The sequence below is a fragment of the Panthera onca genome, chromosome D2 (assembly GCF_046562875.1).
Source record: "Panthera onca isolate mPanOnc1 chromosome D2, mPanOnc1 haplotype 2, whole genome shotgun sequence".
NCBI classification, from domain to species: domain Eukaryota; kingdom Metazoa; phylum Chordata; class Mammalia; order Carnivora; family Felidae; genus Panthera; species Panthera onca.
Window position 1 is genome coordinate 45,185,087 of NC_138349.1, and position 21,677 is coordinate 45,206,763.

The 21,677-nt window shown below is 44.2% G+C and overlaps 1 protein-coding gene and 1 pseudogene across 3 annotated transcripts in view; one reads left to right on the forward strand and one right to left on the reverse strand.

Annotated features, from left to right (window-relative positions):
* LOC144613236 (uncharacterized) overlaps positions 1-21,677 on the forward strand; it is a 715,514-nt gene that overhangs the window by 122,845 nt on the left and 570,992 nt on the right. The window lies entirely within an intron of this gene.
* On the reverse strand, positions 2,489-3,272 carry LOC132685234 (high mobility group protein B3 pseudogene; annotated as a pseudogene).

Genomic DNA, 21,677 nt, shown 5'->3' on the forward strand with positions numbered 1-21,677 from the left:
CCATAGACTATTCATAAACATAGCTATGTTCAGTACCCACTACATTGTATATAGGGCCCAGTACACTATCAAGACTTGTGGCTCTGTGTTTAAAAATTAAGAATTTAAAAAAGTCTATAGTGGCCCATTAAACTAAATATGGGGCCCTAAGTGTGGTTCCTCAGTGACTGCAGGTTGCATGCTCATGAGGTCAGCCTTGGCTGTATTTCCAGTAAAATTTTACTAAAACAGGTGATGGCTGGGTCTGGCCCATGGGCCAGTTTGCTGATGTCAGCTGTAAAGAATGACATAGTAGCATGTATCTTTGCTTGACCCAAGAGGGTTGTGAGTGGGTTCATGCTATGGATTTACCTATTCAGCCATCCTTGAACTTCTCCATATCTAGGCTGAAAGTCCATATACTGATACTTGATCTAGGATTGTCCCTTGGAGAGGGGTGGCCCTGGCCCCGGAAGCTAATAGGTCAGTAGCAGTGGGTTCTGACCTAAGCACTTCTCATGCTGTTCCTTCCCATTTACCTCTGGGAAGACAAAACAGGCCTTTTTGTTTGTTCTTTTTTAACTCCAGTTAGTTAGTGTCCTTGACTTCTGAAACACCTTCAAAGACCACCTTGGAAATAAACACAGGGATCCTTTCAGAAGCCTGTCAGCCTTTGATTAGCTCTTGTTGACTTTCTAAGAACATGTCTTATCACTTCTCTTGAGTTTTCAGGGAGGCCTTTGTAGTATGTGGAATGAAAATATATATATATATATATATATATATATATATATATATATATATATTTTTTTTTTTTTTTTTTTTTTTTTTTTTTTTTTTTTTTTTTTTTTGTATGTGCTTTGCTTCCCCAAATCAGAACTAGTCTCCTGGTGAGTTCCTGGACTTGGTCTGCTGGTTTCCATCACAGCCTGCTTTGGTCTCTCTCACTGGCCTAATGACTCAGGAGCCTCAGCCTTTTCGGGTACTGATGCTTTTCCAGCTAGTTACAGAATTAAAAGAAAACAAAAAAACTGCATGGTACCATTAGAAGGAGTGCTACCTAGAGAAAGGATTTGGTCTTTATAACTGGAATAGACACCTGACTCTTCCTGTTCCTTCTCTTTGGGATTTGTTTTTACATTTGAAGCTGAAACTGGATTCACATGATGTGAGAACAATGAACTGAGCGAGCAATTATGCATTCTACAAGAAGCTCCAAATTCCTGTGACCCCTAGGTGGCTTAGTTGTGTCGACTCTTGGTTTCGGCTCAGGTCACGATCTTGCGGTTTTGTTGAGTTCAAGCTCCGTATTGGGCTCTACACTGAAAGTGTGGAGTCTGCTTGGGATTCTTTTTCCACCTCTCTCTGCCCCTTACCCCCCTTCATGCTATCTTTGTCCCAAATAAAAGTAAAAAAAAAAAAAAACCTAAAAACTCCAATTTCCCTTATACAAAGTACTTAGCTGTAACAAAGAGATCATCTCTGGCCTGGGTGGGTCTATGCCTGCCTGGGAGAATGACCTCGGAGCTTGTCTTCTCCGAGCATGATTCTCTTAAAAACCAAACAGGATAAATGTGGAATGTTGTAGCTGCCTTTGCTGCTGTGGGGGAGTGTGCCTGTGAGTTGGCATGCAGGCCTCGGCCTAGGTGAGTAGAAAGATGGGTGAGAAACTGAGGCTGCGGCTCTGTGTCAAGGTAACTTCTACACAGCTTTTAGCCATTGTCTTGGGCAATGGTACTTGTGTCATGTAAATGAGACATGAAGATAGCTGCTGGGCCTTTTTTTTTTTTTTTTTTAAAGTAATACTGTTTAACTTCAAAAACATTTCAGCATTCTAAACATACAAAAAAAATAACAGAACGTTGCAAATTGTGTTTAGTACAGAAGGTTCTTGAACTCTCACTGATGCAGTGGCTCTTCGCTTTGCTGACAATGAAGGGTTCTACAGTTTGTTTCAAAACAGTTTAAAACTACTGCACTTAACTAAAAAAAGATCCAAACACTTCTCATGCCAGCTGACCCCCCCCCCCCCCCCCTTCCACAGCTAAGAATGCCAGCAGAATGCTAGGTCACTATATACAGAAACAAGACAACCTGGAGCTAAACAGATGCCCACTGCAGTGTCCACAGGCCCAGCCTCACATTGCACGCCCTGAGCTACAGCCCCTCCAAAAGGCATCTTCCCCACAGCCTCAAGCCACGCAAGGAGCATCAATCAAGATTTTGTCTTGGTGGTTCTGTCCTTTTTTTTTTTTTTCTTTTTTTTTTTTTTTTTTAAAACAAACTATAGATATGTACAGTTGAGAACTCAGGATTTCTAGCCAATAACCATAGAGTTAACACCACCTTACAAATTCAAAAAAGAAAATGCCAGAAACATCTTTAAATGCCTTGTCAAGCCAACAGCAAAGTGCACAGAGTGAGGAGAACACGAGAGCCTTTTCATTTTAAAAATGTTTGGAAATACGTACAACTTTGATACAGTTTCAGGGTGCTCCAGACCCCCATGGCTGCTTCATGTAAACCACTGACAATTTCTAGAGCACTTTGAAGAGACTACAATATGACCATGACGCAATTGTGTAATTAAACCTAACGAGGGCAACAGACATGCCTCAAATAAGAGAGGTGTCAATGACGGCGCTCCCTACTCGAAGGTATTCACAAGGAGACCGATAAACAGTTTTTTTTATTCCCCCTCCCCCTCCCCCTCTTCATCTTCCTCTTCCACCTTTTTTCCCCAGCAACTTTTGCCAGGACCCTTTGTGCCATCAAACTTTCCTTTAGACTTATAGTCAGCGACATCCTTCTCATACTTATCCTTCAGCTTCGCTGCCTTGTTGTTGTAAGGCTGCTTTTCACTGTCACTTAAATCATTCCACATCTTGCCCAGCTTCTTTGCCACGTCTCCAATGGAGATCCCAGGGTTTGTAGATTTGATCTTGGGGCAGAATTCTGAACAGAACAGGAAGAATCCAGATGGTGGCCTTTTGGGGGCATTAGGGTCCTTCTTCTTGCCTTCTTTAGCTGGTCCATAATCCTTCATTTCCTGATCATAGCGCACTTTGTCTGCCTTTGCCATTTCATCAAATTTAGACTTCTCTTTCCCAGACATTGTCTTCGACCTCTCAGAGCACTTCTTGGAAAATTCTGCAAAATTGACAGGGACCTCTGGGTTTTTCTTCTTATGTTCTTCTCTGCATGTCTGCACAAAGAAGGCATAAGCAGACATCTTGCCCTTTGGTTTCTTGGGATCACCTTTAGCCATCCTGACTGTATTGTTCGCTAGTCTGGGCAGCCTGCTGGGCCTTCTTCCAGTGAGTTGAAGATGAGTATCTGCTGCATTTCCTGTCCTGCGTCCTTCGATAAACTTTCCAGTTTAGTGTTTGGTGAAAGCCCATCGTGTCTCCTGGGTCTGATGGTCAACCCGAACCCATAACAACCACTGTGCTGGATGTCATGCTGTCCACCTTCAGATTCAGCATCAGACAGTGGTTCAGACCTTGGGATTTGAATCTGATGACTGGGTTCAAATCCTGGCTCTACCACTAACTTGCTGTATCCCACTGGGGAGATTATTTAACCTGTGTGCCCCAAATAATATTATAGTACCTACCTGCTAGATTGTGAGGATAGAATGGGTTAGTCCATGATGGGTCATAGAGAAATGACTGGCACAGATTGGGGCCAATAGGGCTGTGCTCAGTGAGTATTAGTTACTATGGCTTTTACTGAGAATAACCTCTTCATTGTTATGCAGCTTTTCATGTCAAGAATACCTTCATTGCTGTTGCACATAAATGAAAATTTGGCTCGATATTATAATATTGGCTCATTCATTTTTTCTTAAGAGAAGGACCTAATTATTCTATATTTTGCTGCTGACTTCTGTATCATAATTTACCCAGAACCAGTAAATCACTTTAATTTTCAATGTTTGTTCAATAGCCATTTTCTTCAATTCTATCTTTCAGTATTCTATTCCAGCTGACCTATGTGATAGTTATTCAAGAAATCAAATATTCCTCTTAATATTTTCTTCTCTCACAATTTGAGTGGATAGTCTAGTTCAATAATCTGTTTTTCTTTAGCTCTAATGCTATTTATTGCTTCTAATTCTTTGAGTTTTATGGTTTATGATACTGTTCTTAGTTCTTAGTTACCTGATATGCATAATTGTATATAACTTTCAAAAAAAAAGTTATTTTTGATAGGAGATCCATTTCAGGTGTTGGGCTTCTTCACTTTCCCTTCCTTTTTTGATCATTATTCCTAAATAAAACTTTGTGGTCAGTGTTTTCATTTCTGTTTACTCATATTTCCTCATGGTTATTTTGCACATGATCAGAGTAGAAGTGATGGGACATTGGAATAAGTGCATTGTCTCTTAGCTATGGTCAGAGTGGGCTTCCCAAGTTTGATATGATTCCTACTATCTGGAAATATTAAAGAGTGGAGGGGGACTCCTGGCAGAGTAATTCTCTTGGATTTGGGGTTGGAAAAGATACTGGAGGTTGTCCTACAATTCGCTTAAACTACTATACTTAGACCTCTCCTAAGAAGCTGATTGACTTCTGTCAAGCTGATGAGTGGGAGAAAATCACTTCCATCCCACCCCAGCCATGCAGGCTCTGGCAGAGGGAACCAGAGGTAGAACATCAGGCTGGATTGGGGGCATCTCCAATGAAGGATTATATGAAGGATTATAACTGGCTATCAGGTTATAGGTATGATTAATGCAAGTGGCCATCAACCTGCTTTGCCTCCCTGTTGAGGCAGAAACACTGCAGCCATGGCTGCCTGGGTCTGACTGGGAATCCAGGTAATAGAGCCAATATCTGCGTGAACACTCAGCAAGAACACAAAGAAATAGCTCTGAATTCCAGGGGAAATGTGCAGAGCTGTGACAAAGTACATTTGCAAGCCAATCTGTGACCTGGATTAGAGATGTTACTACACCTGTACTCTGCCTAGACACTCTGGATATGGAGGACGTAAATACCTTCTGGCTGCTGCTTGGTAGCTCTGCTGTTTTCTGTGGTGGACTGCTTCTTGTTTTCTGAGGCTTTTTAATTCGAATGAGACTGGGTTGAGGGTAGAGAGACAGGACTCACTCAAGATTACTCATAGGGTTCAGACAGATTTCATTTGCCTGCATTTGTAGGCACACATCAGGAGGGGAGCAGGCCAGAGTGGGCCATGCTCTATATATTTGCCTTCCTATCTGCAGAGCCCGTGGGAGGAGGAACCTTTTACGTCTATAACTCACTACAGGAAAACCTGTTCATTTTAGGGATGAATAGCAGGCTTAATGAGTAGGCTCTCCATCCCTGTCTTCCAGGAAGAGTGGGGTCATCCATGTCCCTAGTCTTTCTGTTTCACAAATCAGAGCTCTGACTTGATGGCAGGTCAGCACAACTGCCTTGCCTGGGTACTTGTTCAGTCAGGTACAGAGCTGGCTACTAGGGTAATGCAAATCAGGGGAGAAGGCAGTACACGGGGGTAAGTGGGTGGCAGTGGGAATGGCCTGGAGAATTTAGTGGGCATCAATGCCTAGCTTGTCTTTGAGAAAAGGGCTAAGTGGACTCCAGGTTGTCTGGGAAAAGATGCATGCACCCTTTAGGGTGCATTGAGAGGAGGAGGCAGGAAATGTGAGTAGTCCTGCCAGTCATGATGGGAGAGGGACACCTGGAGACAGGCTTGGAAGATAGAAACGAGAAGAGCACCAATGAGATTGGTGATCAGCCTTTCTAAACTAAGTCCTCAGGGGACATTCACTTGGAACCTTCTTGTCCCTTCTCAGTATGCTGAGCTGATGGTTTCAAAGAATGTCATTGAAGCCATCATCATGACAGTGTGTCATAACATCCCCCTACGGTTTCCTTTAATATACATGTTTCTGCATATGTGGCAAATAGGCTTTGAGGTATAGAGTTAAGATTTTAGGCATAGAATAAGTGTTTTTTTTTTTTTTTCCTTAGAGATAGCTCTGTTTTAGGGGAAGTGTATCAGAGACCTCTGACAACAAAACAAAAATGATCATATCAATAATAAAAGCTTACATACCATTGATCCTTGGTCAACATGGAATTAAACTGCATGGGTCCACCTTATATGTAGATTTTTTTTCAATAAGTACAGTATTGTCCGTGTATTTTCTTATGATTTGCATAACATTTTTTTTTAGCTTTTAAGAATTTGTATATAATACAATATACAAAAATTAGCTGTTTGTTATTGGCAAGTCTTCTGATCAACAGTAGGCTATTAGTAGTAGGATTTTGGGAAGTCAAAAGTTCTACATGGATTTTCAGCTGCATGGGGTTCAGTGCCCTTAACCCCCCTGCATTATTCTATGGTTCTTCCTATCAGCCATGTGCTCTAAGCACTTTGAACTCCTGTAATCTTCACAACTAGATGTAACTGATGCCCAGAAAAGTTAAGCAACTTGTCCAAGTCCACAGACTATCTGGGGGAAAGAGAATTTGAAGTGAGACAGTCTTTCTTTAGAGTCTCTGTCCTAGGGGCGCCTGGGTGGCTCAGTTGGTTAAGTGTCCGACTTCACCTCAGGTCATGATCTCGCAGTCTGTGAGTTCGAGCTTTCAGATTCTGTGTCTCCCCCTCTCTCTGACCCTCCCCTGTTCATTCTGTTTCTCTCTGTCTCAAAAATATTAAAAAAATTTTAGAGTATCTGTTCTTTAAAATTTTTTTTTTTTTTACATTTATTTCTTTTTGAGAGAGAGAGAGAGACAGAGCATGAGCAGGGGAGGAGCAGAGAGAGAGGGAGACACAGAATCAGAAGCAGGCTCCAAGCTGTCAGCATAGAGCCCAACGTGGGGCTTGAACCCGCAAACTGTGAGATCATGACCTGAGCCGAAGTCGGATGCTCAACCAACTGAGCCACCCAATCGCCCCTGGAGTCTGTGTTTTAACCACTGGGTAGTGTTTCCTTTCCTGCTCCTGACTCTGAGTCTTATGTAGGTCATGCAACCTTAATGGTGTCCTCTGTAAAATGAGGACCCTCAAACTGACCCCAGGGGTTTTGAAAGGATTTATTCATGGAATGCACCTAGTCCAATCAGCACCTGGTGCACAGTAGGTTGGAATGTTCCTCCATCCCTTTTGCATCCTCCTTTAGAGGACAGTGCACAATTTGTGCTTCATGGTGCCTAAAAGAAGGGGAAACGCAGTCAAAAGCAAGCATCTCCTGTGTGTAGAAACTGGGCAAATAATTAAAAAAATAAAAAAACTAGGCAATTAAATTATTCTTGTGGTAAAATGTACATAGTATTTATCATTTAACCATTTCTTAAATACGTTTAATACTGATTTTTTGAGAGAGCAGGGGAAGGGCAGAGAGAGACAGACACAGAATCCGAAGCAGGATCCAGGCTCTGTGCTGGCGGCACAGAGCCCGATAAGGGGTTCAAACTTAGGAATTGTGAGATCATGACCTGGGCTGAAGTCAGACCCTCAACCGACTGAGCCACCCAGGTGCCCCACCATTTTAACCATTTTTAAGTGTACAGTTCAGTGGCATTAAGTACATTCACACTGTTCAGCTATCACCACCGCCCATCAGCAGAACGCTTTCATTTTGTGGAACTGGTATTGTTTACTGACTAAGCAATAACCCCACGATCGCCTGCCCCCAACCCCTGGAAACTGTCATTCTATCTTCTGTATGAATTTGACTAATCTGAGTACCTTGTATGAGTGGAATAATACATCATTTGTCCTTTTGTGACTGGCTTATTTCACTTAGCATAACGTCTTCAAGATTCATCTATGTTGTGGCATATGTCAGAATTTCCTTTTCAAAGTTGAATAATATTCCATTGTGTGTATATTATATATCACATTTTGTAATATGTGATATTTTCATTCATATGTCAATGGACACTTAGGTTGCTTTTACCTTTGGACTGAATAATGCTGCTATGGACATGAGCATACAACTAGCTGTTTGGGTCCCTGTTTTCAAATTTTGGGGTATACACCCTGAAGTGGAATTCCTGGACCATACTGCAATTCTCTTTACAACTTTTGGGGAGCCACCATACTGTTTTTCATAATGGCTGCACCATTTTACATTCCTATAAGCAGTCCACAAGGCTTCGGTTTCTCTGCATCCTTGCCAACACTGAAACAGGGCAATTTTAATGATTACTAAGAGCACCTGAGATAGATTTCCCTCTTCATCTAGGGGAAAGGAAAGGAAGTCAGCAGATCCAGTGTGTATCCTGATAATTCCGTTTGTGATAAAAAGCCTGTAGCAAGTAGACTGTTGCTGTAGAGGCTTGCTGACAAGCTGAGGCAGTTGCTAACTCAAAGGGGGAGTGAACATGGAGCTATGGTGGGAAGACCAGGGCTCTGTCCCTTCTTGGTGCTGTGCATGGTAAGACCATGCACATTCCCTTCTCTCTTGGGGCTTCTGTTTCCTTGTTGGTAAACGGAGCTTGGGCTATAGGGTATCTATGACCCCTTCCTATTTGGAAAGTCTGTTGTCTCCATGAGACACCTAAGGCTGGGGGTTCTTTAGAGTCATTGGGTTTGGATTCTGGACTCACTGGAGACCTGAGTCACACAGTAGCTGTCAGGCCTGACTATGAGACCACAGGGAGTTTGGGGTGATGATAGATGGGTGAGTGCACACCCCTTCTCTGGTGGGGGGGGGGGGTATCCTTTCCCTGAATGGAGCTGACTGCCCCCTTGTGGGAATGTTGACCCAATGTTGGGTGGATCTCCTCTGATTTCTCAAGAAAAGCCAGAACGCCATGGTTTTAAAGTGGAATTTTCCAAGTTTTAAATATTGGTGATCAACGCGAAACTTTAAAAACACCCTAAGAGCCTAACAAAATATTCTCAGACCAGATTTGACATAAAGCTCACTGTTGACACCTCCTGGTCTCAGGCAGCAAGCTGCAAACATTGGTGTAGGGACCACCCAGGCTGGACCGCGAAGAGGCCTCCCTGATCACTGATGTTCTTCTCAGACAAACCCACGATTCCTGTCAGATCTCCAGGCTGTGTGGCGCACACATCCAGTGGATGCTGAGGGAGGAACCGTAACAGTGCCCTTTTGTGGTCCTCATTGTGTTCTCCCCTCTTTGTCAGGAGAAGCCAGAAAGAAGATGTAGCCAGCCACATGGAGGTTCTGGTGTTGTGGCATGTTTCATGCTCTTTAGAATATTCCAAATTGAGTGAAATAGCACCATGTGTGTCATCAATTTTGATACTACACCTATTGATATTTTGTTTATATACCTAGGTGTTGTGACAACAAATATGGTAAAGTCAGAATGCTGGCAGTAGTTGACATTCCACTCGCACTTTCTACAGCATCATTAGAGACCCCCCAGGCTGATAAAGTTGTTAGCATTTGCCTGGTATAAATGTTTTCTGTGTCTTTAACAAACTGTCTTTTTTTTCCCCCTTATTATGCTTTCCAATGATTAATCTCATTCTTGCCATCTTATTTTGTTTTCTGTTACTCTTTCTCCTGCTCCCCTTTACTCCCCTGAATTGATCAAACATTCTTGGTTTTGTTTTTCCTCTTTTGGGGTTTTGTCATTCAGAATCTTTACCTCTACCCCCAGCATACTTTGATTTCCCTCTTCTCCTACATGCCCCACATTTTGAGATTGTCTCGCTTAAAAAAATTGGAATCAAGGGTTACTTAGACTTCAAGTCTTAGTGATTCCTTATTTCTTGCATTTAATTTTCCTATTTGTAACATTTTTCTAGTATATACTCCATTCTCTCAAAGGTGTTCAGTGAGATAAATTTTTGAATCCTTGTATGTCCATACATGTTTATATTATTTCCCCCTCTTGAATATTAATTTGGCTGGAGATAGGATTTTAGGTTCAAAATAATTTTCCTCAAAATTTTGAAGATTTACCTTTTTGGTATCCAGTGTTTCCGACAAGAAGTATAATGCCATTCTGATTTTCGTTCTACTGAGTAAAAGAATTGTGGAACCCTTTGGGGATTTTCTGTCTATCCTTGGTGTTCTAAACCATTGCCATTGTGTTCTCGGTGTGCTTCTTGGTGAGAATCTTTAGTTTGAATGTAATGTTTTTTCAATCCTGAGAAATTTTTGATTACTTCATCCCGTTTGTTCTCTCTGCATTTTCCTTCTGCAACTTTTATTGAATTGTGACACTAGAAGTTTTACGTATATTCCCCATGTTTCAGTAATCTCTGCCCAAACCACTAAAAAATTTAGTGACTTAAAATGGCAACAACTTATGTTTCATGATTCTGGAGTTGATGAAGCTGTGATCCTGCTCTGTGAAGTGTTGGCTGGGGTCACCCATGTGGCTGCATTCACCTGGGAACTTAGCAAGGGTACCCAGGTTCTTTCCCTGTAGCCATCTGGTGTCATCCTTCAGAGCCTTTCCATGTGGCCCTTTTCTCCAACAAGGTAGCTTGGACTTCCTTACAACATGGCAGCTAGGTTTCAAGAGGGCATTCTAAGAGGATAGGCCCCTGTTTGCATCAACCCTGATAATGTCCCATTGGACAATTGCAAGTCACACGGCCAAGCCTGAGTCAGTGTGGGAAAGTGCTCTACAAGGACCTAAATACTGAGAGGGTTTTCTGGAGGTGAGCAATGTCAATCAAAGTTGGGGTGCTGATAGCTCGTCTTCTAAGTGGAAGATTTTTGTTCAGAGATTTAATACCTGCCTGAGAAACACTGCCCAGCTTCTCCTAGGGGTGCACACTTCTTGGTCTAGTTCTTGGGGACCATCCCTGTCACCTACTAACGGGTTCTGGTGGGGGATAGGAAGCTCTCACCTTATTAGCCCTGATTTAGCATCCAAATTAATTTTCTCCCTGAGTGCTTTGTGGCTCTTCATTCTTTTTTCTCTCAGCCCCTAAGTGTCCCAGTCTTGACCTGCATTGTTTTTAGGCAGTGACTTTCTTCTTCTCCTTGGCTGTATCCTTCTCAGTCTTCTCCTTTCCTTTTCTTTCCCACTGGAGATGTGATGATGTCCTTTGAGAGTATAAATTAGGTTTTTTTCCAGAAATAGACTTACTTTATCTACTCCCCACCAGAGATGTTTCACTAAGTCTTTGATTTAAATAACCACCTTTTAATTACATTGAACAAATATTTGTTGAACGGCTTAATTAATGTACAAGACTTTATTGGTTGGGCTTAATGAAATCTTTTATTGGAAGCCTTAGTGTTGGAGGTACTCTGAGAGGTCACCTAGACTAGTGATTCTTAAACTTTGCTTAAAATCCATCGGTTTTTCATGGCACTTTTGATAAAACCCAATTTTCTTAGTATTGCGTGAATGACCATTTGTGGTCTATACAGTGCTTAATTGTACGGTCTCCTACCTTTAATTCTTTCTTCTATATCAGCCAATCTTTATTCAGTTCTTCAAAAGTCAGCATACCCACACCTGTCTGTGTGTCTATTTTGGGCCTCTAGAAAAGCAAGGCTTTCTATCAGGAAGAATCTTTTCTCTTCAGTAGCCAGTCATCCATCCATCCATCCATCCATCCATCCATCCATCCTCTCTTCTTCCATCTCTCCAGGCAGACTGCCACATGCAGCGCCTCATTTGAATGTGTCTGGAGTCTTGGAAGCTCAACTACAACTCTACAAAGGGACCCTGAGGATCTAGCAGGGGAGTAAAGTTACTCCTATACTCTTGACTGAAGAATGGTCCTTCTCGATCTGGGAAGGTCATGCTTTTCAGCTGGGCATGCAGCTTTGGGAAGGATGCACGTGGAGTGGTGAGGGAGGAAGGGGACACCTGCCTAGCCAGCCAGACCAGCTGAGTCAGCACTGGAAATCAATGGAGTGACTAGATCACCCTCACATCCAGTAGCTAGTCATTGTAACACATCCTTTAGACCCAGTTTCTCTGAAATATCAACCATGACATCCCCACAAGGCCAAACATGGATTTAAAATTTCTGATGTGCTTAAAATTCTCCTGAGAACTGATCATTCTGCGGTGTAATTACACATGGATTGGCCCACCCAATTGACCATGAATGGCAGGAGGGCAGGGATTGTACTGGCCATCCAGCCTGTTACACATTACTGAACATCCTGCCTAGTACTGTTCCTGGAGCATGGTTGACACATAGGAACTGTTTTCTGAGTGATTGCATTAATATGCTTCTGAAGACAACAAAATCTGAAGATTGGGATCGTTAGCCTGTATTTAAACACGTTGAGAATCTTATTTAATGCTTTCATCTATTAGGGTTTGAAAAAAAAAAATCTAGGGGCGCCTGGGTGGCGCAGTCGGTTAAGCGTCCGACTTCAGCCAGGTCACGATCTCACGGTCCGTGAGTTCGAGCCCCGCGTCAGGCTCTGAGCCCCGCGTCAGGCGCTGGGCTGATGGCTCGGAGCCTGGAGCCTGTTTCCGATTCTGTGTCTCCCTCTCTCTCTCTGCCCCTCCCCCGTTCATGCTCTGTCTCTCTCTGTCCCAAAAATAAATAAAAAACGTTGGAAAAAAAAAAAATTTAAAAAAAAAAAAAGAAAAAAAAAATCTAACTGAAAAGTTTCAAAATCCTGCCCTGAGACAAAACTTTCATTTTATAGATGCAGTGGATTCCAGCATGGGGGCTAACTTACATATCTTTGTGAGAGCCAGAAGTAGGTCATCATCCCAGTTCTCTGTGACACAGCCTCTACAGTGGTTTATGTGGTGTGGCTTTGCCATCTGACCTACCCTGACACATAGCCCTACATATTCTGTCCATATCCTTTAAGATGGTACCTGGTGGCTTCTGCTGGGATGAAAACTGACTCCATAAATGTTCCCTCATGAATGCTATTTCCTAGGACACTTGAATACCAAACTCTAATGGGGCTTGAGCAGAAAAGGCTCAGCAAATCTATTAATATCATGTGAATACTTTGAAGAGGTTCCAGTCTTTCTGTAGCAGATTCTGAAGCCTGTCATGTGTATCAGATGTCTCCATCTGTATGTCAGTCACCATGGTCAAGTGAGGTAGGCAGGGTGGTTTTTGTTGTCTTCATTTATAGGTAGGGAAGTTAAGACAAGACTATGACGTGAGCTGGACCAAGACAGTGAAGGGCAGAGCCAGGAAGGAGTTGGGACTCACTGCTGTCCCTCCTGGGGATCACACTGCTGCTAACTGACTGGCTTAACAAGTACCCAATGTTCCTCTTGACTGGAGGAAAGCCACAACACAAATCGACACAAAATAATCATTCATTTCTGGAGAGGATGTTAAGTAGGTCTTGTCTTAGACATTTGGTGGGGACCTATGAAGGCACTTTGCTGTGGTGTACCACCCAGTCCCATCCTTCAGGATGGAGTCCCTTGGGCCACCTGCTGCTGGAAGAGCTGGCTCCAATGACTCTCGGCAGCATCCTTCCCTGGGAAATTTTTGAGGGAGTTACCTTTGCCCAAATTTGTGCCCCACTCCATGGGGGCAGCCTATATCTAGCTATAAGGTACAGAGACATGACCCCCTTGCTGTCATCTGAGAAAGGCTGATCCAGCTTCAGAGCTTCCTGGGAGATAAGCTGAGGGCTGATGCAACTGTATGGAAGTTGAACTTCTCCCTCTCTAGTCTGTCCCTTTCCTTCTTTACTGGAGTTGCTCTTGGCTGTGCTCTTGGTGTAAATCTCTATTTCAGAGTCTATTCCCCCAGAACCCAACCTACACAGAGATATCAATGAGCTGGGCATCACCCACTCTTATGAGGGAATGATGCAAGTTCTCCTCCATCAAGTTGAGAGGGAGGAGGAGCTTTGGAGAATCCCAAAAAGAGCATGAAATGTGTTCCCTGGATTTTTGAGCACGTGGATATGGAGACTTAACCCACACCTGGAACGGTCTTCAGTTGGGACACTTCCTGGGGTTAGATCTGACAGCTGGGCAGGGAGACAGGAGTGGGAGTGAGTAGCAGGTATGGGTTCCTTGGGAAAGAGACTTCAGGCACCTTGAAAGGTTCTTTACCCAAGAGGCTGGCCTGGAGGGGTGAAATGACCCCTCTCTGATGGACTGCCGGATGCCAGGGCATGGTTCTATTTATTAGCTAGAAAAGGCAATATCCGTGCCAGGGAGTGCAGGCAGGATGTCCCTGCCATATAGGGCCTTGGAAGAAAACCCACAAGAGCTCTAATAGGACAAAAGAGTCAGTTTTTGACTCTCTGCTATGACAAAGGGCTTTAAAAAACCCAGAGAGGACTGGGAATAGCACCAGGCATATCAGATACTTTGATATTCTTTTCCCATGGCTCTTCTCCCTTCCCTAATGTCAGAGCAGCCAGGAGCAATACAGTGCATGGGGGAAGGATGATAGAGCCTGGGGCGATGCATGAGAAAAAGACTAATTTTCCTCCTCTTCCTATTATAGGCTCTTTGTCCTGTCCAGAGAAACCATCACCTGTTATGGTTTGGGGAGAGAAGTTTTAAGTTGGATAAGAGATGGAAGTTATGGTATTCAAGCTGATAGTTTTTTGTTTTTGTTTTTTGTTTTTGCTCTGGAACATGAGACTACTTGTTAGTATCTGAGAATGACTGAGAAAGCTCTGGGACCTGCCAGGGATTTCATTCAGGGACAGACATGTTCGATTTGGCTGAGCAGGTTAAGAGGAGACCCAATGAGAAGGCCCCCTACTGAGTCTAGCTAATTCAATAAACAGGTTTCACTCTGCTTCCTTTTTTGTTAATTTCCGGCTGGGACCATGCTGAGGGCATGTGGCAAGGAGGTAGTGTGTCAAATCCTTTGATCTGGAAGGTTTTCTTAGCACAGTATTCTTCCAAGGGTGTTTTGGAGTCTGTGATGTTAATGAGTATTACTTTAAAAGGGTTCTTTGGGGTCAAATAATATTTGATGGTAATATTTTTCTGATGAATATCTGTTAGGCCTAGCATTTCTGGGTACATGTGGGAATAGACGAATTTTTGGAGCATACTTCCCTGTACTAGTATGTCAGCAGTGCTTTTTGGTCACAAATAGGTGGTAGGATAATACAGAAGAGATATTGCCTTGGGTTTGGGTTGCTCTAAGAAAAACACCATAGGGGCATCTGGGTGGCTCACCCAGTTAAGCGGAGTCCAGTTTTGGCTCAGGTTCGTGAGTTTGAGTCCTCATTGGGGTCTGCACTGACAGTGTGGAGCCTGCTTCGGATCCTTTCTCCCTCTCTTTCTGCCCCTCCCCTGGTCACGTTTTTCTCTCAAGAATAAATGTTAAAAACAACAACAAAATAACAAACCACCATATATGGAGTGGCTTAAACAGCACATTTATTTCTCACAATTTGGAGGCTGGGAAGTCCAAGATCAAGTCACTGGTAGATTCTGTGTGTTGTGAAGGCCCACTTCCTACTTCATATACGGCTGTCATCTTGTGTCCTCATGTGGTAAAGGGCAGAACACACTGGGCTCTAAATTTCCTTATAAGAGGCACCAGTCACATCATGGGAGGCCCTGCCCTTGATTTGATAACCTCTCAAGGGCCCTGCCTCCAAACACCATCACATTGGGGATTAGATTTCAACATATGAATTTTAGGGGGACACAGTCTATAATAAAGCTTAAGGTTTTCATCCTTGCCTCTCCAACTAGGTATGCCATGTAACAATTTCAGGTCTGATCTAACTCACCATTTTGGGCTGGGAACTTCCTCTAAAAGGGGCTTCCATACATTTTCTTGTGGGAGCACACTGTGGAGCATCACAGAACAGCAGTGGGAATGGTACCCCTTGGGGATGGGCAGATATGTCCTCCTGCCCTGTGAGGCTCTTTCTGGAAAATGAGGCAGATGTCCTGCTTGCTCTCATATGCCAGTACTTGTATTGGGATTCTATTGGCCAGCATCTTGAGGCTAATTCCACTTGTAGCTGGACCACCTCCACCAGCATTGTGCCATTTTCTCTTCTAGTTTGCTTGGAATACGTTTTCTAATTCCTGGAGTACAGTCACATGGCCTTTTAGTAGAAGAGTTACTCAGGGTGTGGGGGAATGACTCAGGGAATCAACACTTCAGTTATGAGACATAGAATGTGCTGGATTCAGGCAAAGACAGAGGTAGCACTCAGAGGGAAGCAGGGAGTAGATGTGAACAGCGGCATCTGTCATTGAGACAAGAGCCCAGAGGAGAAAATATCACACAGCTAGGAAAATCCTTTTCAAGGTTCAACTTATTATTTCCTCTGTCCCACATGTGTGACTTTTGCCCTTGCTGTAGAAATCCTATTGATTTATAATAAAGCTGTGCTCACGGAAGGGAAATGAGTGCGCAGGAGTGCATGACTGAGTTATTGTGCTTATCACTAGTACTTGGTAGAACTTGGGAAATTACTGTGGGAAATTTGCCCCCCCTCCCTCATGTCCCCATGTGGAACAGTTCCCAGAAGCCACAGAGCTTGGATCAGCCCCGCCCCCCACTGTGAGGAGAAAAACAACTTTTGTTTTTTTGAGTTGCTACCTAGGCATTTTGCTGGATGATAACCCTGCTCATGCCGAGTCTGGATGTTCAGATGAGGAGTTGAGTTCAGGAAGCCTGCTATAAGTTCTCACTTCACTTTTCCTGGGGATACCTTTTAAAATAACCAGAGTTAAGCCTGTGAAAATTTAGTGACCTCAACCCCAGCTACCTCATAAGTAATAGGTGCTTGGTCCCCTGCTCACTCTCTCCTCCTCACCATTTCTGGGATCTGTAAGTAAGAAATCTTGTGACTCTCCTTCCTTTGTGCAGGCATATCGAAACTGCGTTTTTAATCAAAGCGAGCTTATTGGTTTTGCTTCCCCCAAAGTGGGAGCTTAGATGCTGGGGAACTATCTCCTGACTCCCTGTGTGGGTAGCTCGCGCTGCCCCATTCAGTGGGTTATAATCTGCACATTCTTACTTTGGTCCACCAGCTGTGGGTCTCCCAACACATCTCTATGTGATGTTTCACCTCTTCTGAGGTATCTTTGTGTTTCCGGAGCCACCAGGGGTGCTACAGAGGATAAGGGAACATAACACAATTTTTAGAGGAGTTAAAAAAAAAAACAAACCTGCAAGCATCTCAACGGACGAACAGGGTACCTACAAAGGAAGAAACCTCTGCTCACCTCAGATTCCCCTCCAGCACAGAACCACCATCTCCAGAGGCTTAAATGAAGAAGGTTGTGACCTGAGAATTCTGTGTTCAGCTAAATTGTCTTTCATGTGTGAATCCATAAAAAGATTCAGAAATGCAATGGTTTAGAAAGTATGCCACTTTTTATTCTTCCTAGAAACTGTGCTAAGATGTATTCCAGCTGACTAGGAGAGAAATCAGGCATTCAAAAGCGGATGATAGCATACACCAAAAAGGAAATCTTGGTATGTTCCAAAGAACATAAGATGGCCCAAGCCATATTTCCTGACTGGGATACCATAGAATTAAAGTCCATAATAAATGAAATAAATTTCATGAATAACTACTGGATGAAAGATGACCTAAAAATGCAATTATATTCTATTTAGAAAATGAGGAATTTGGCACACGTGGAAAAATTTCACAAATTAATCATAATCATTTATGAAAAGTTTTCTGGGTGACTGTCATTGTGCCAGACACAACGTGGTGGGATCGGGATGTGAGTCACCACCTTCTGAGAAGAAAATGATGGAAATAGGCACACACCCTGGAGAGGCCCTTGTCACCCGAACTGTCCTGGAATCAGGGAAGCCTTCAGAGAGGGTAGATGAACTCATTTGATATGACTTAGTTGAGGAAGAAAATGAGCTGTAGGAATGCCTCCCTTAGAGGTGGAATCAAAGCAGCAAGATGGAACCAGAGAAAGGGAGCCAGCCTGGAGATACAAAGACACTTGCCTCCGTCCCCAAATCCCTGTTCACAGGGCCCTTGCCTGCATTGCCCATGCCCCTCCAAGATGCCAACCCGCCTGTAGAACAGCTTCCTGTGCTGCCTGCTTGTGATCACTAAAGTCAATCCAAAGCCTTACCCTTGTGGGCCCCTTGGGAGTTCCTCAGAGCCACACCTAAGTGTAAGGGCAGGAAGCCTGGGGGAGGGGCTGTCAGATGCCATCACAGAGGCCTGCAGAGACCTTCCAGTCCTCTCATTGACCCACTCAGCACCTCTTCCCCAAGCTCACGTGGCATGCCCACCCTTTTTCTGTTTAACTGCTGTATCCCTTTCCTCACCTGTTGCACACAAGAGTCCCCACAGCAGTGGTGGGAATGGTACCCAGTGAGCCGGGCAGGGGCATAGACTGTTTCCCTATGAGGCTGTCCTCCTGTGGAGCTCCGTCTGGAAAACAAGGCTGGTGTCTTGTTTGCTCTCACATCCCCAGGTATGCTTTGTACAGCCTCATGACCCACCCCCCCCACCCCAACACTGAGGCCTGCTGATACTCAGGATGTGATCCTTCCCCTTCTCCTTCCCCAGGGGTGGCGCTGCCACCCTCAGGGTTTCCCCAGGGGTAAGAGAACACTGTGGCTGCTGAGACAGTGCATGCATAGCTTCTGGTTGTGCTGGATGCACTCTCCGAGAATCTGGGGCCAGCTCAGTCTGCTGGTGCTGCAGCAGCTCTGGTGCCTTTGGGCCCCCCAGCACCTGCTGCCCTGCCTCAGCCCTACTCCCTGGCCCCTGGCACTGCTGTGTGGCCTGCCTCTGTGCTGCTATTCTGCCTTCGGCCTCACACACACTCCTTGATCCCCAGGTGTCAGCTAGAGGGTGACTTTTCTACGACACAAATCTGGCCATGTTTCTTTCCTTCAGTTCGTTCGGAGCCTGCCCCTTAGGTTTTTGGGTAATACCAAAATGCCTGGGGTGGACGTATATCTCTGTGTTTTCTGGGCTTACCTCGTTTCTTTTTCCTTTCAGACTCTTTATTCTAGCCTCATGGAATGACTCGGTGTTCCCCACCTTTATGTATGCTCTGTGCACTGTCTGATCTGCCTCTCTCCATCTCGGAGGAGAAGCTATTTCTCATGCTATGGGTCTTAGCTCACACATTAGTTTAGTAGGAAAGCTGCCTTTGGTCCCTGAGGCCTAGCTTTGGTACCGTCTTTGAACTCTGTGGATATACTCTGCCTCCCCCATGACAGCAGGTGTCCCGTTGAGTTGTATGTGCTTAAATTGTGTTACACTCCCCAACCTTCCCAAAAGATGGGAAGTTCTATTAGGGCAGGAGCTTTCTTCTAATTGTCTTTTATTTGGAGCATGTGGCCTACTCATGTGCCGGGCACATAACTGGTGTTCAACAAATGCTTGCAGAATCACAGGGGGAATAGTGGGTGTGTGGTCACCCTGCTGGCTGCTGCATTTGCCCCAGGAAAATGGCAGCACTTTGGAGGTTGTCCATCTCTTGTTGGCTCTACAGCCCTCAGGTGAGTGGGCTGTTCACCTGAAGGGTTCACAACCTCCTGAGGGAGCTGAGAAAGTCCAGTGTGTGTCCAAGGACTTACTGGAGTGTGCCTGGAAAAGGGAGGGCATGTGACAGCAGGGTCTCTTAGGTGAACCCCACTTTGCAGAGTGCCTGAGTGTGGTTGGACTGACATCCAAATGCCTTGCATGTGTAGTGGGAACCCACATGCAGGTTATCGGCATTCCCATCCTGAACCCGGGATCTGGAGGAGCTGAGTAGGACATTGAATGATTTGCCAGTCTCTGTGTCAGACCTCTAAGTGGTTGGGCAGTTTGGACTGTGCCAAGGGGAATTCATGTTGGACAAGTTAGTCCCTGCCAGCCTTTGAATTGTACCCAGCGGATTTTTAAAGAAATGGCAACTGCAACAGGGGATTTTAGGTTTTCAACAAACTCCATTTCCTTCTTTCCTCCCTGCCTGCCCCCCCCTCCTCACCGATGATAGCTTGAATACATTTCTTAGTACCCCCTTGTGGTTAGGTTAGAGTTTTGGCAAGTGGAATGTGGGTGGAAGTGCTGTGTGCCATTTTATGGCCTGGCATCTAAAATTTTTTCTGTGGGGTAAGTACTGTCTTGTGGCTCTCTTTGGCCTTGTTGGCCAGCTGGAGGCAGAAGATCCAGTGTAGAATTCCATAGCCTTGGAGGCTCTGAGGCATCTAGGAGGGTGAGGAACCAATACATGGAAAGATCCTGGGTCCCTGGAGGGCTGCACGCAGCAGGGAGACTCTTGCTCACTCCTCTTCCCTGCTGACACAGTGTGGTCTGTGATGGAAGAAGTGAACCCTTGTTGTATTGGGCTACTGAGGGTTGGGGGCTATTGGTCAAAGCACTAAGTCTACTCTGACTAGCACAGTGGCCTCTGAGCCAACTTCATCTCCAGATCATTCCTCCTGTCTCAGCTTCCCGAATTTCCAGCTTTACTCCAGCTACTTAGAAGACAAGGTTAAGAGCAGGCAGAGGGCCTACTACCAGAGTGTTGGTGCAGATACTAGAGGTTCAAGGGAAGGGGGGTCTTACGTGTTTGCTCTGTGTGCTGCTTCTCTGTCATTGTGATGTGCTAAGGCCTGCAGAAAATTGTTTCCTCAGAGTGTGGCTACGGCTTGTATCAGCATGGTTAGCATGGTACCTGTCATTTCCAGATGTGCTTTATGCTCAAGGACCAGGCTTTGGGGCCCTCCCATTCCTGCAGAGCCCCTGTGTTCATGCACTGAGCATTAGGGGCCATGACCTGGGGGAGAGAACCTGTTTTGGGGCACCAAGCTGCTGTCCAAGCCATGAAGAAAGTATCCATTTCTTTTCTGTTGTGGTGAATTCCATCCTAGGAGTCAAATAGAAGCTTAAAGCCTTGCTTTCCTACTTGAGTAAATTTGGGTGATCTTAATACCTTTTGAGGGCCATTTTCTACTTCTCAATCGATAAATACACACACACACACACCTATATAAATAATATACCCTTATTTTATTTATTTTCATTTAGCTATTGGTTGAGAACAAGATAATTTTTACACGGTCCCTAGTATAGTACCTAGTCCTAAACCTGTTGATTCTTTTTTTTAATTTTTATTTAAATCCCAAGTTAGTGAACATACAGTGTAATAATCTTAGGAGTAGAATTTAGTGATTGATGACTTAAAATAACAGCCAGTTCTCTTCCCAGTGTCCTCAATGCCCATCACCCCCAACCTCTCCTCCAACAACCCTCAGTTCTCTAAGAGTCTTCTATGGCGTGCCTCCTCCTCTTTTTTAATCATATTTTTCCTCCCCTTCCCCTGCGTTCATCTGTTTTGTTTCTTAAATTCCATAAGTGAAATCTTATTTCTGTGACTTTGCTTAGCATAATATAATCTAGTTCCATCCACATTGTTGTAGATGGCAAGATTTCATTCTTTTTGATTGGTGAGTAATATTCCATATTATTGAGTACTTTTGTCAGACTTTACATGTGTTAACTCCTTTAACCTTCCAACAAGCTTGTGAGTTAGGCTCCATTACCAGTCCCATTTTAGGATGAGGAAGCTTGAGGCAGTTATGTACTTTTTACAGTTCATCTGACTGTAATGTTAGAGCTGACATTGAGCCCACATAATCAAGAGTCCCTGGTCTTAACTATCAGGTCAAAAAGATGAGGGGCACAGGAGAAGGAGGAGGATGTTGATATTATCATCATCTGGTTTCTCCACCCTTTCTGGAGGTGATGTGCCAGGGCCTACAGGAAATTGACTCCTCAGAGTGTGGCTACAGCACCTTTTGTCCACAGGAAAATAGGGCTATGGCTGAGAAATTCCCTTTCTCTCTGGATTCCATGGATCCCATTTTGGGCA